Source organism: Rutidosis leptorrhynchoides, chromosome 3 (genome assembly GCF_046630445.1).
Source record: "Rutidosis leptorrhynchoides isolate AG116_Rl617_1_P2 chromosome 3, CSIRO_AGI_Rlap_v1, whole genome shotgun sequence".
Taxonomy (NCBI): domain Eukaryota; kingdom Viridiplantae; phylum Streptophyta; class Magnoliopsida; order Asterales; family Asteraceae; genus Rutidosis; species Rutidosis leptorrhynchoides.
In genome coordinates, this window is record NC_092335.1 from 172,837,031 (window position 1) to 172,850,045 (window position 13,015).

The following is a 13,015-nucleotide window of genomic DNA, read 5'->3' on the forward strand; positions in this document are numbered from 1 at the left end:
CCTAAAAATAAAATAGACAGAAAGCAATTAACTTTCGGAGGGAACAAATCATCGATTCTTTAGACAAGGCTTTGCTCTTTCACTTTTCGTTTATTTTCTGTGTTAAGCAATTTGTGTGTTAGTTTTAGTTATTTATTTTCTCCTTAGTCCATGAAGTCTGGTTTTTCCCGGTTGTTTGTGTCGTTGTGCTTTTGTGGCTTTGTTTGTTTTATTTTCGTTTGGTTCGTGTCTCGTATAGTTGGGTTTTTTTATCATTTGTTAAAAGACCCCTTTGTTTTATGCTAGTTCATTTATTCGAAAAAGAAACAAATTAACTTAGTACTTGCATCCTCTTTGTAATCACTTGGTGTCATGTAGATAATTGTTAAGAAAGTGAGAATCACTAAAATATCAACAATACTTCCAATCTTTATTCAATTAACAAAAACTAATATTCACAAACAAAGAATACAAGCTTTGAATGAAGCATCACACTGATAAATTCAGAAATGCAAATTCATATTTAGAATTGTAGAGAAGAAAGATTACCAATCAAAAGATAATACCAGATTATACGTAAGTTAAAGTCTGAACTAACGCAAATAAACGCTTAATTTGACACTTAATAAACGCTTAGTCCGAATTAATGCAGATTTAGAACTTGCATCCTCTTTATAATCACTTGATTTATCAAATAAAGCAAATAAACGCTTAATTTGACGATAAAGTTTATATCTTTAATGTTTTAGGACCAAATATCGGTTGTAAGAATGTGACTTTTAGCCGATATCATGTTGTCTCTTCCTCGGCTAGTAATTTTTGAACCAACAAAGCTTTCTAAGCTTGCTTTTGGAAGCAACAAAAAGGCAACATATTATGTGTTGGTCACTTGATAAACAACAGGAGTATTGTAGAGGGGGGTGAATACAATTTCTTATATTTAACTAACCAATTAAACACAGTTTAGTATTCAAGCATGTAATGTAAATAAAGTCAAAGGTAATTTTGCAATTGTTATTCTTTATTGATTAAATCACAAAGAATTTCAACTATACTTGGTGGAATGATAGTTGGTTGATACAGATTTACCTAAGTATAGCTAAGAGGATAAACTTAAAGCTATTACACGTTTTGGACTCTAAATAAATAAACCCACACCACTAGTTGTTACAATAGTGGATACAACAATTTATAGTAGTCCTATTAATCGTGTAATGGTTCTATTGTCCACAGGTACATAGGATGTCTGTACTTGTGGGGACAACTGCATCAGAGAGCGTGCTCTCTTCTTTCCTCTTTGGTAGCTATTTGCAGGAACACCCCAATCTGGTTTGGCACCACTATTCGTTTAAACAAATAGAATGTCGTGTTCCCTAGGCATTGACAAAGTATAGCACATGTCTGCACATGCGTTAAACTTCTGCATTCCCACGTGGTCTTGTAAGGTCACTTGTCAGCTGCCGACGCGTGTCCTTTCCTGTTCAACTTTGTCTTTTACTTCTGTTGAATAGTACAATTGATGTAGACCACTCGGGAAACCACCATGCTTGTAATGGAGCATGGCTGTCTTGTGTTGTATGCTGCTTACCAGGTTTACTGGTTCTTCTTATGCTGAGTCACTTGATATTCTTGAATTGCTGAGTACTCATCCTGTGCTGATTCAAAGAATACACTCTACCTTGTGCTGGTAGACTAGGCAGCATACTGAACACTTGACACAGCAATATTTGCTGTCTATACATAAACAAACTTATGCTGGCTGCACATAACATTTTAGTGTAAATAAATTACAGTTTTGTCATAATTAAATCCTTAATTATTTTGGGGACTCAACAATCTCCCTCTATTTGATGATGACAAAACTTATGACATTTAGAGAAAACACTAAAGCCAGCACAGATGGACCTAATGAAAAATAGGCAGAAAATTTGTCCCTTTTAAGTTTGTTTTTGGGATCTTTTGATGAGTTAACTATATCTTATAACTTGATATGATTTTGAAGATTAACTCATTTCATCTTCATTACAAAAGAGTATATACAGTAATTACAAAACATCATAATGAAAAATGAAGTAACAAAAGACACAATTTAAGCACTAGAAGGCTTTCTGTCTTTATCTTTATCGTTTTCTAGTTCATCACCAGATAGCTCTTCTTCTTTTACTTTCCAGGCAGCCCAGGCTTCAGGAAACAAGTAAGGCAGCTCAGCAGGGTCATAAAATGGAACATGAGGAGGTAGAATGATGGGATCTCTTCTGTAAGGGCCTTCACCAGTAGATTTCTTTCCTTTAGGATTTTGAGAAAGTACTTCTTCTACGTTTACTACTGGTGCATTCCCAAATTTTGTTGCTTTGTTGAAGTGCTCTTGGAGTTCTGGCTTCAATGTCTTTTTAATACCACTTTCAGCTTTACCAATGAAGTCCTCCAATATCTCCATCCATTCACTGAATCCTAAGGTTCTCAAATCAGTGTAGTCTACCCTCTCTTGAATGTTATCTTCCCTGCTGATACTGAAAGCTCTTTTTGTGCCTCTGTGCACTTTGATGATCTTGCTGGGATTTGATCTCCTGGTCAATACATCACTATACTTGCTCCTATAATAGTGATCAGATAGCTCAATTGTTCGTTCAGTTTCTATAGGAGCAGTAGCAGGTGCTTTCTCAGCAGCTTCCAGTTCATCAAGAGCTTTATCTTGTTCCTTAACAATAGCTTTAGCTAGCTTGAGGGACTCAGCCTCTTGCTTTCTATCAGCAGCCAATTTAGCTTCTACTTCCTGAAGCCTTACCCTTTCATCATATTCAGCATCAGCATCCTCCCTTTTTTGCCTTTCAACTTCTAAGCCCAAAATATAATCATCGGCAGTAATATTCAGGGACTTTGCTGTTTCAATCATTTTCCTTCCCTCTTCAGTTCTAAGGGCATCACGATACTACCTTAGATCCATACCCAGTTGCTGAGCCTCATGAAATTGAGCTTTATCTTCATCAGTTTGTAGCCTTTGACCACTGTTATTTAGATACACGCCAATTTCAATGCCATAACTTAAGGCAGTGATGTAGAATGGCTGATCAAGAGGATGATGCAGCAATCTAACTTGGCATATCCTTTCAGAAATAGCTACTTGTCTTTGCTCAAGCAATTCAGGTACAGTGATCTCCAGCCTGTAAGCCTCTCTTTCATCTGGATTCATTCTTAATAGATTTGGCTCACCACGGGCAACTGAATCATCTTCCCAAGTTGTGTGTTTATCATGTGGCTTTGGGGAAGATGGAGGATACATGATTGATTCTGATATGCCTGAAGAACTCACTGAAAACTGATTAATACATTCATCCTGTGTTTTGTTAAAATAAGCAAGAGTCCGGGGAGAGATAGGTGATTGAACAAATAAGTGATCTCCTCTACTCAGACTCTGAAGTCAGCAGGATCAACAGTATCATCATCTTGTTTAACACCCAGCTCAACTGCCTTGGCTGGGTCTTCAACACTTGTTTCACCCAGCAGCACTCTACTGGCTAGGTCTTCTATCACAACCCTCCTTGCTGTGTATTCAGTACCAGCTAACTGATTAGTATCAGCTGGAGGTAGATAGGGAACAATAGCAAGATGCTCCCCCTTAACATCATCAACATCAAGGTCTGTTATTTCTGCTGGCTTTTGTTGTGTAGCTTACTGAGTAGAAGATGCTGGTTGAGAAGATGAGCTAGTTTCCAATATTGCATATAGCCATTTAATGAACACGTCAGCTCTTACTCCTCCTGATCCAATAGATTGCAGATAATCTTTCATTTCTTCAGGGGTCATTCTTTTGATCATGTCTGCTCGCTCAGCATACAGCTTTGCCCTTTTCTTGTCATACTTAACCATGAACTTAGCATTTCTTTTACGAGCATCTCTTTTGTACTTTTTAATGCTGATTAGTTCATCATTAATATCCAACTTGTCTGGTTCCAGGCTTCTTCTATGTTTAATTCTGTGATGCTTACGAGCAACATAAGCCTCCCATTTGGCATTAAAGACATCATTTAAATCTTGCTATCTCTTCTGATGTCTCTCCAGTTTTCTTTTCATTTTCCTTTCAATCGTTTGAGAGACAACAAAAGATTCAGCAACAGCTAGCTCAGAAACATCAATGGACTTACTGCCAGAACCAATATCATCCACTGATGTGGCAGACACACTGGGTTGAGATTCACCAGCTGCCTATACACCAGCTTCAGTATGAGCGTTGCTGGGCTTAGTACCAGCATATGACGATTGCTCCAAATCCATATGGACGAACACGTCATTCATTGATTTCATTGCGAGGTATTTGACCTCTATATGATACATTTTATAAACATTGCATTCATTTTGAAAAGGTATATCATGAATGAATATTTAAATTCAAAGTTTTCGACATCTGATGATTTCTACATATAGACAATCATCGTAAATAATGGTTTACAATAATACTTCCGTTGACAATGTAATCAAATAGATACATGGTGATGATTTTGTGAATGCAACGTTTTCTTGAATAAAGCATGCAAGACTTCATGCACATAGCTTGTATCACATATAAGCAAACAGCGGAAGACTTCTAGGGAACCTGAGAATAAACATGCTAACAAGTGTCAACACAAAGGTTGGTGAGTTCATAGTTTTAGTGTTTTGCATAATCTGTATATAAAAGTGGATCACAAGATTTCAGTTGTTTCATCCAGAAACGTTTATCAATTGATTCTACATAATTGAGCACCCTGGTAACTAAACTTAACGTATATATAATTTGTACCCTTTGTATAATCATCTTAATAATACACACAAACCAACGTGTACGCTTATCAAATAGCATACATTCGTTAAAAGGTTAGTGCTCTAGCTCGGACGGGGATATCAAGCCCTATGGATCCATATACTACTACTCGCGCCCACCAGTTCTTATAACCGGCAGTTACTAGTTACCAAAGCTAAGAGATTTTTGGTTCAATCTCAGTATAGAATTTAGTATGTACTTGTGTCCATTGTTTAAAATAAAGTGCATGTATTTCAGCCCAAAAATATATATTGCAAAAGCATTTAAAAAGGGAGCAAATGAAACTCACCTTAGCAGCACATAAAGTTGTTCATCGTAATGTGACCGAAACTCGAAATATCAAATAATCGTGGATCTCAACCTAGAGAACATATGTTGGTCAATAAATGTCTATCAAGCTAGGTCAGGTCATAGTGTATCACAATCCTAATGCTCGAGATCGACATACAAAAGTTATCAAAAGTTATTTCAAAAAGTCAATCTGATTCCATACAATAGTTGAATGATCATGGCAATCGAATCATTTTAATATTTCACACAGTTTCCCAATTCTTGTAAAATTAAACTATAGTTTTTATAAGGCTTTAAAATATGATAAAACAATCAGTTTTGACAATTGTTTAACAAAATGAGACGTACCTTATATAAGGATTCATTTACTCGGTTGGTAATATTCAAAAATCCAATTTATCAATCTTACAAACAAGTTGTTTAAATATTAATTGCAGATTCAAAAGCAATTTTAATTAATGTCAATCATAATTCAGTTGATCATATCTTTTAATCCGTTCATCGAAACTATTCGGTGTCTAAATGAAAAGTTACTGATTTTTCATCAGCTTTCCAAAAACATGTATATCATATACCTTTTACCAGTAATATATGTATTTAATTCGTGATTCATTATAAACTATTTAACGACGAAATTTAGCATACAAGCCTTTATAAATATATATACTCGAGCACTAGACATGGATACATAATTAATATATAAAAGATAAAATATGAGTGCTTACATATCAATATTGAGATTCAATATTGTAGGAAAATACGTAGACGCAACGGAGATGATAAACACTAGGTTTGACTTGCGAATAGAACCCATGAATATTACCCATAACCTCCTTAATAATAACCCATAATTTCCTTAGCTCTATCCCGCTCGTAAAACCCGTTTTTAAATTATTCGGACAGCACTCCGTCGTAGTATTTTATGTATAATACTAATTAATAATACTAATAATAATAAGATTAATAATAATAATAATAATAATAATAATAATAATAATAATAATAATAATAATAATAATAAGTATAAGTATATATATAGAGAGAAAGATCGAAGTTGAGAAGGAATTGCATCAGAAACAGAAACAGATCGAGCTTTAAATAGATGTGGCCAGAAAAAGTACCCCATGCGAGTGCATGGGATTTTAGTGCAAATCTCATGCACTTGCATGGGTTTTAGGCCTATTTTCCATGCGATCGCATGGCCGTCAGATCCAGCTCACATATTTTTTGTTTTCTTATTTGTCGACATAATTAAATATAATATATATAATATATATAATTTAAATAATTAATTATATATTATATTAAATTCATGTGCGTAGTTGACTTGTAATTTTTGTTCCGATGACTCGTACGTTGTCACTCAACTTATGTCTCTATTCCGGTTTCTAGAACGCATTTTCGTACGCTTAGAAAACTCGCAATTTACGTTTTGTGACTCGTATCTTTGTCAAAATATAGCCTTAAATTATCCATAAACTATACCACTCAAAGTATATCTTAATCTTTCGAGTGTTTTGGTCATTTACTTCTATAAATCATTGTCTCGTTATTTATTAATATAATAATATTTATCAAACGTTTCATAACCAAGTTAACATCTATTCTCAATATTTATAAACATGTTTTAAAATACATATCGCAAGTTATTAATACAATTAATATTCAAACTTATCATATATATTCAAATAAATATTTAAACCAATAAGTTTAATGTACGGTATCAAACAATTAATACATTATTACGTTTTCAAGTTATAGTATATATATATATATATATATATATATATATATATATATATATATATATATATATATATATATATATATATATATATATATATGTATCTATATACATATAATTGTTCGCGAATTGTCAAGAACAACCGAAAGGTATTTGAATAATTCAAAAATTTTGAGATTCAGTTTAACAGACTTTGCTTATCATGTCAGAAATATTAAACCATATCGAGAATTTGGTTCAGAATAATTCGAAATTTTTCGGGTCATCATAGTACCTACCCGTTAAAGAAATTTCGTCCCGAAATTTGAGTGAGGTTGTCATGGCTAACAATAAGAATGTTTTCATGACGAATATTAGTTGGTAAATAAAATTTTATTACCGTTGAATAATATGGATAAAACACTCCGATTACTTGAAGCGTATGAGGGAAGTTATCGTAATCGAGTGAAATGGAGAATAGAGATGCGTCTTATCTCTTGATGTAGTAACGATTGATTTTTGGAATTTAAGGAATAGAAAATCTTCATAATCTAAATAAGATTTGATTATTCAGATTTTAAGGAAATTAAGATTTCCTTTGATTAAATGCGTAATCTGCCTCGATTGCTATGTCTAATATTTTGCTATAAATTAACCACTTACGTTTCATTATTTTCATCACTCCTACATCTTCTTCCTTAATTCATACTTTCAAAAGATTGTGAAAATGCTTCATCCAGTTCTGATTCTTGATATACTCCTAACTTTCATATCTGTCATTCTTCTTTTTCATCTACCACCGGAGGAAGTTATTTTCTTCTACCATTACCTTGGGGTTATAGTGTTTTTCATTCTCCCATGTCTTTATATTGCTATACGCATTGATATACATGGTTTGTAAATTTCGGGGTTGTTATCGGGCTTATATTCTCTTTTATATTTCGGAGCTTCATGCTTTCGTTTTCTCTTCCCGACTTTAAGTCAAGCGAATAATGGTCCAGAATTCGTAGGTATGAAATTTTGGATAAACAATACCAACGTTCTAAGAAAGAAATTGTAATGGCACGATCTTGATTTGTCAAATTACCAGAATATCTGGAAAAGACCGAATCATCAAGAAATATATTTTCTTGATATATTTAGAGAGTATATAGAATGAAAGAGTTATGTAACATGGTTCATGATGTGGGTGGGATCTGTGAACCTTTATCACGTTCCATTAGAAACTCAGCATGACTTACTGTAATATAATTACGTTGATCAAGTGTCATTATATTATACTAATTCATGCTTCAGTTCCCAACACTACTTCAAAACATCCATTTTTCGAATTTTTCAGATTTTAGAAACTAAAATAGTTTCTTTTATGATGTAACACAGATAGCGTGAAGGAATGAATAATTTCAGATAGTTACAAAATTATCTTCAGAAATATTGAGGATATTTATAATGAAAGATACGATGATATCTTAGAATATTCAAGATAAGATGATGATGATGAAGAATATTATCCGTAAAGGTTTTAGAGTAAGGAGCAAGGTATTTTCTAAGGATTTCAGCAGACACTGAATCATTTGGATTCTTTGAAGGCAGGTTCAGTCTTTGTGATTTATCCACGGCCTCCTTCATACTTTGCTTAATCCGTTTTCCAGTTCCAAACCTTCTCTTTTCTTGAGCTTTGCCAGCACACTATTCTTTATTGTTAAGGTCGTTTATAGTTTTTGCTGCTTCATCAACATTTTTCCAATTTCGGAGAACTAGTTTCGCAGTTTGGGATGTTTTTCAGAAACTTCACATTCGAAGTATGTAAGTTTAGAGGATAGACATTATATGTATATATAAAACTGTTGGCGTAGAATTGCTGTGAAATTCAAATACTGATTGCTAATTCCCGGTAGTTGGTATGACAATTATTGTTACAAGATGTGGATGAGTACCTGATAAGGTTTCAATGAGTATTATGATTTTTTGAAAGGTCAAGGATCAATGAAGTTGTTGGTAAATTTACTGCTAATGTAGTGGAACATAAAACGTTCCCCAGTAACAAAAACGTATATGCCAAAGTTACAAGTCTGAAAGGTCGTCGTTGACTGGTTGAATGGTTGATAATACTGGATACTTTGAAAAGGAATTTGCAAGGTTATTTTCGGTAAAAACAATGCTAAAGGATTTTGCACAGTTTTGAAATCAAAGTATAGCCTTGAAAGATGTAGAGATCTAAGAATGATGTCACTGGTTCAGAGTTATGAATTGGATTCTGATCCGTCAATATCAGAATATGTAACTGAATTTGTATGAGAATGATTGTGTATTGCAGTTAAGGTAGTGAGCATAGTTAGTGATTTTTAAATCAAAATTGAAGAATGCACAGTGTAACATATTAATTGCGAACTTAATTATTTCCCGGGTATTACCTACCCGTTAAAGATTTCACAATTAATATTTTGCACAAAAGAATTTTCATTACAGTCTTTATGAAAATATATGTATGTACATTTTCTTCAGATGTAATACAGATTTAATAAGTTAATATCATATTAAGCTCATTTGATTTTTGACTTGAATTTAGAAATGAATAATCTCTAAAACATTAGAGATTACATAATCTTCGCGGAGTATTTCACTAATGAAATTAATACTTCATTATTTATTCTTATAGATATTCCTTGGTGAAGGATGTTGATGCTCGTGGAATTCTTGCGAACTTCGCAAGGTACGAATGATGTTTTCTAGAAAGTTTCGAGTGCATCGAAGATTAAAGTGTAAAATCAACCATGTTATTGAATAATACACTTGGTTTATTATGAAACGAAATTCATTGAATTGAAACAGAGCTTGTAGTTAACGAAGGTTAAGTTGTTAACGAAGGATATATATCATAGCATATTAGTAATATGAATTTAACCGAGTAATATTTACCCTTTTTCAATTCATACATAATAGCTTAGTACGAAAAGATTTATGATGGTTTTAAAATTTATATATATAAGATATACATATAAATTCTTTAGAGGAATTGAGTTATTACTTCATAACTCATTGATACAATATACGCGTTATTGATTCGAAATGATGTCCACGGTGCTTTCTTGAACTGGCGGAGCTTGCGATATTAGAGGCGATGTTGACAGCACTGACTGTGCTGGTGCTGGTGCCTACGGAGCTTGTGGTAATTGCAGTACTTGTGGTGCTGTAGAGGATGCTGGTACTGGGGGTGTTGTTGTTGGTGTTGGTACATCTTGTGGTACCTGCGTAGTAGATGCGAGCCTAGCTTTCAAATCGAACACCGTCACCTCCAGGGTTTCTACTTTACGCTCGAGTTTATGAATTAGTTCTACCCATTCTTCCGTAAGATTTGTCAATTCTTGATATTTAGTTCGAAGTCTTCTAACTTCTTATAATAATCCTATCTGGTTAGGATTCGAAAGTAAAGGACGAATACTATCTTTAACTACATCGAGTCGACCTTCGAAGCGGAAAAATCATGGCAAAAAAGTGAAAACGGTGTTGCGAACAGGTTCGCCGGTAAGCGGATCGAGTACTCCGACGTTAGGTGGTAAGTTCGGATCGTGATATGGAGTACCTTCTTCATTTCTCCATAGGATAAGTATTTCGCGAACCCATCCCCATTTTCTAAAGAAATCACAGTAGTTGATCGGTCGGTGCGGTCCCGTCATGCTGTCTTCGGAGCTGGAGGGACTTGGTCTATTCGAAGAGGCCATCTTACGCGATCACTGAAAGTTATGAAATTATTCTCAATATGAATTGAGGGTTGAATACTGGATGATACCTTCGTTTTCTCGCATACGTATATATAGTAAAAAGATTCCGTAATTCAAGGAGGGAATTCCGAAAAATGCCAAATACGATCCATTGTAGTAGATATGATAGGATATGATTTTTCTATAAACTATTCATGCAATCAATGTAGTAACACGTGTTTAGACTTGAGATGATAGACAGGTAATTTCCGACAAGAAATGATAAGCAAAACTTTTGACATGCAGACACAGTCGAAGTCCAGACTTACTAATGCATCCTAACAACTATTAGTTAGACACACTCATACAAGACCTGGTTCACTAGGACCAACGCTCTGATACCAACTGTGACGATTGCTCCAAATCCATATGGATAAATGAAATGTCCTGTTCTTATTGATTAAAAACGTTCCATATTAATTGATTTCGTTGCGAGGTTTTGACCTCTATATGAGACGTTTTTCAAAGACTGCATTCATTTTTAAAACAAACCATAACCTTTATTTCATAAATAAAGGTTTAAAAAGCTTTACGTAGATTATCAAATAATGATAATCTAAAATATCCTGTTTACACACGACCATTACATAATGGTTTACAATACAAATATGTTACATCGAAATCAGTTTCTTGAATGCAGTTTTTACACAATATCATACAAACATGGACTCCAAATCTTGTCCTTATTTTAGTATGCAACAGCGGAAGCTCTTAGTATTCACCTGAGAATAAACATGCTTTAAACGTCAATAAAAATATTGGTGAGTTATAGGTTTAACCTATATATATCAAATCGTAACAATAGACCACAAGATTTCATATTTCAATACACATCCCATACATAGAGATAAAAATCATTCATATGGTGAACACCTGGTAACCGACATTAACAAGATGCATATATAAGAATATCCCCATCATTCCGGGACACCCTTCGGATATGATATAAATTTCGAAGTACTAAAGCATCCGGTACTTTGGATGGGGTTTGTTAGGCCTAATAGATCTATCTTTAGGATTCGCGTCAATTAGCTTGTCTGTTTCCTAATTCTTAGATTACCAGACTTAATAAAAAGGGGCATATTCGATTTCGATAATTCAACCATAGAATGTAGTTTCACGTACTTGTGTCTATATTGTAAATCATTTATAAAACCTGCATGTATTCTCATCCCAAAAATATTAGATTTTAAAAGTGGGACTATAACTCACTTTCACAGATTTTTACTTCGTCGGGAAGTAAGACTTGGCCACTGGTTGATTCACGAACCTATAACAATATATACATATATATCAAAGTATGTTCAAAATATATTTACAACACTTTTAATATATTTTGATGTTTTAAGTTTATTAAGTCAGCTGTCTTCGTTAGTAACCTACAACTAGTTGTCCACAGTTAGATGTACAGAAATAAATCGATAAATATTATCTTGAATCAATCCACGACCCAGTGTATACGTATCTCAGTATTGATCACAACTCAAACTATATATATTTTGGAATCAACCTCAACCCTGTATAGCTAACTCCAACATTCACATATAGAGTGTCTATGGTTGTTCCGAAATATATATAGATGTGTCGACATGATAGGTCAAAACATTGTATACGTGTCTATGGTATCTCAAGATTACATAATATACAATACAAGTTGATTAAGTTATGGTTGGAATAGATTTGTTACCAATTTTCACGTAGCTAAAATGAGAAAAATTATCCAATCTTGTTTTACCCATAACTTCTTCATTTTAAATCCGTTTTGAGTGAATCAAATTTCTATGGTTTCATACTGAAATCTATTTTATGAATCTAAACAGAAAAAGTATAGGTTTAAAGTCAGAAAAATAAGTTACAAGTCGTTTTTGTAAAGGTAGTCATTTCAGTCGAAAGAACGACGTCTAGATGACCATTTTAGAAAACATACTTCCACTTTGAGTTTAACCATAATTTTTGGATATAGTTTCATGTTCATAATAAAAATCATTTTCTCAGAATAACAACTTTTAAATCAAAGTTTATCATAGTTTTTAATTAACTAACCCAAAACAGCCCGCGGTGTTACTACGACGGCGTAAATCCGATTTTACGGTGTTTTTCGTGTTTCCAGGTTTTAAATCATTAAGTTAGCATATCATATAGATATATAACATGTGTTTAGTTGATTTTAAAAGTCAAGTTAGAAGGATTAACTTTTATTTGCGAACAAGTTTAGAATTAACTAAACTATGTTCTAGTGATTACAAGTTTAAACCTTCGAATAAGATAGCTTTATATGTATGAATCGAATGATGTTATGAACATCATTACTACCTCAAGTTCCTTGGATAAACCTACTGGAAATTAGAAAAATAGATCTAGCTTCAAAGGATCCTTGGATGGCTTGAAAGTTCTTGAAGCAGAATCATGACACAAAAACAATTTCAAGTAAGATTTGCACTCGAAATAAGATTGTTATAGTTA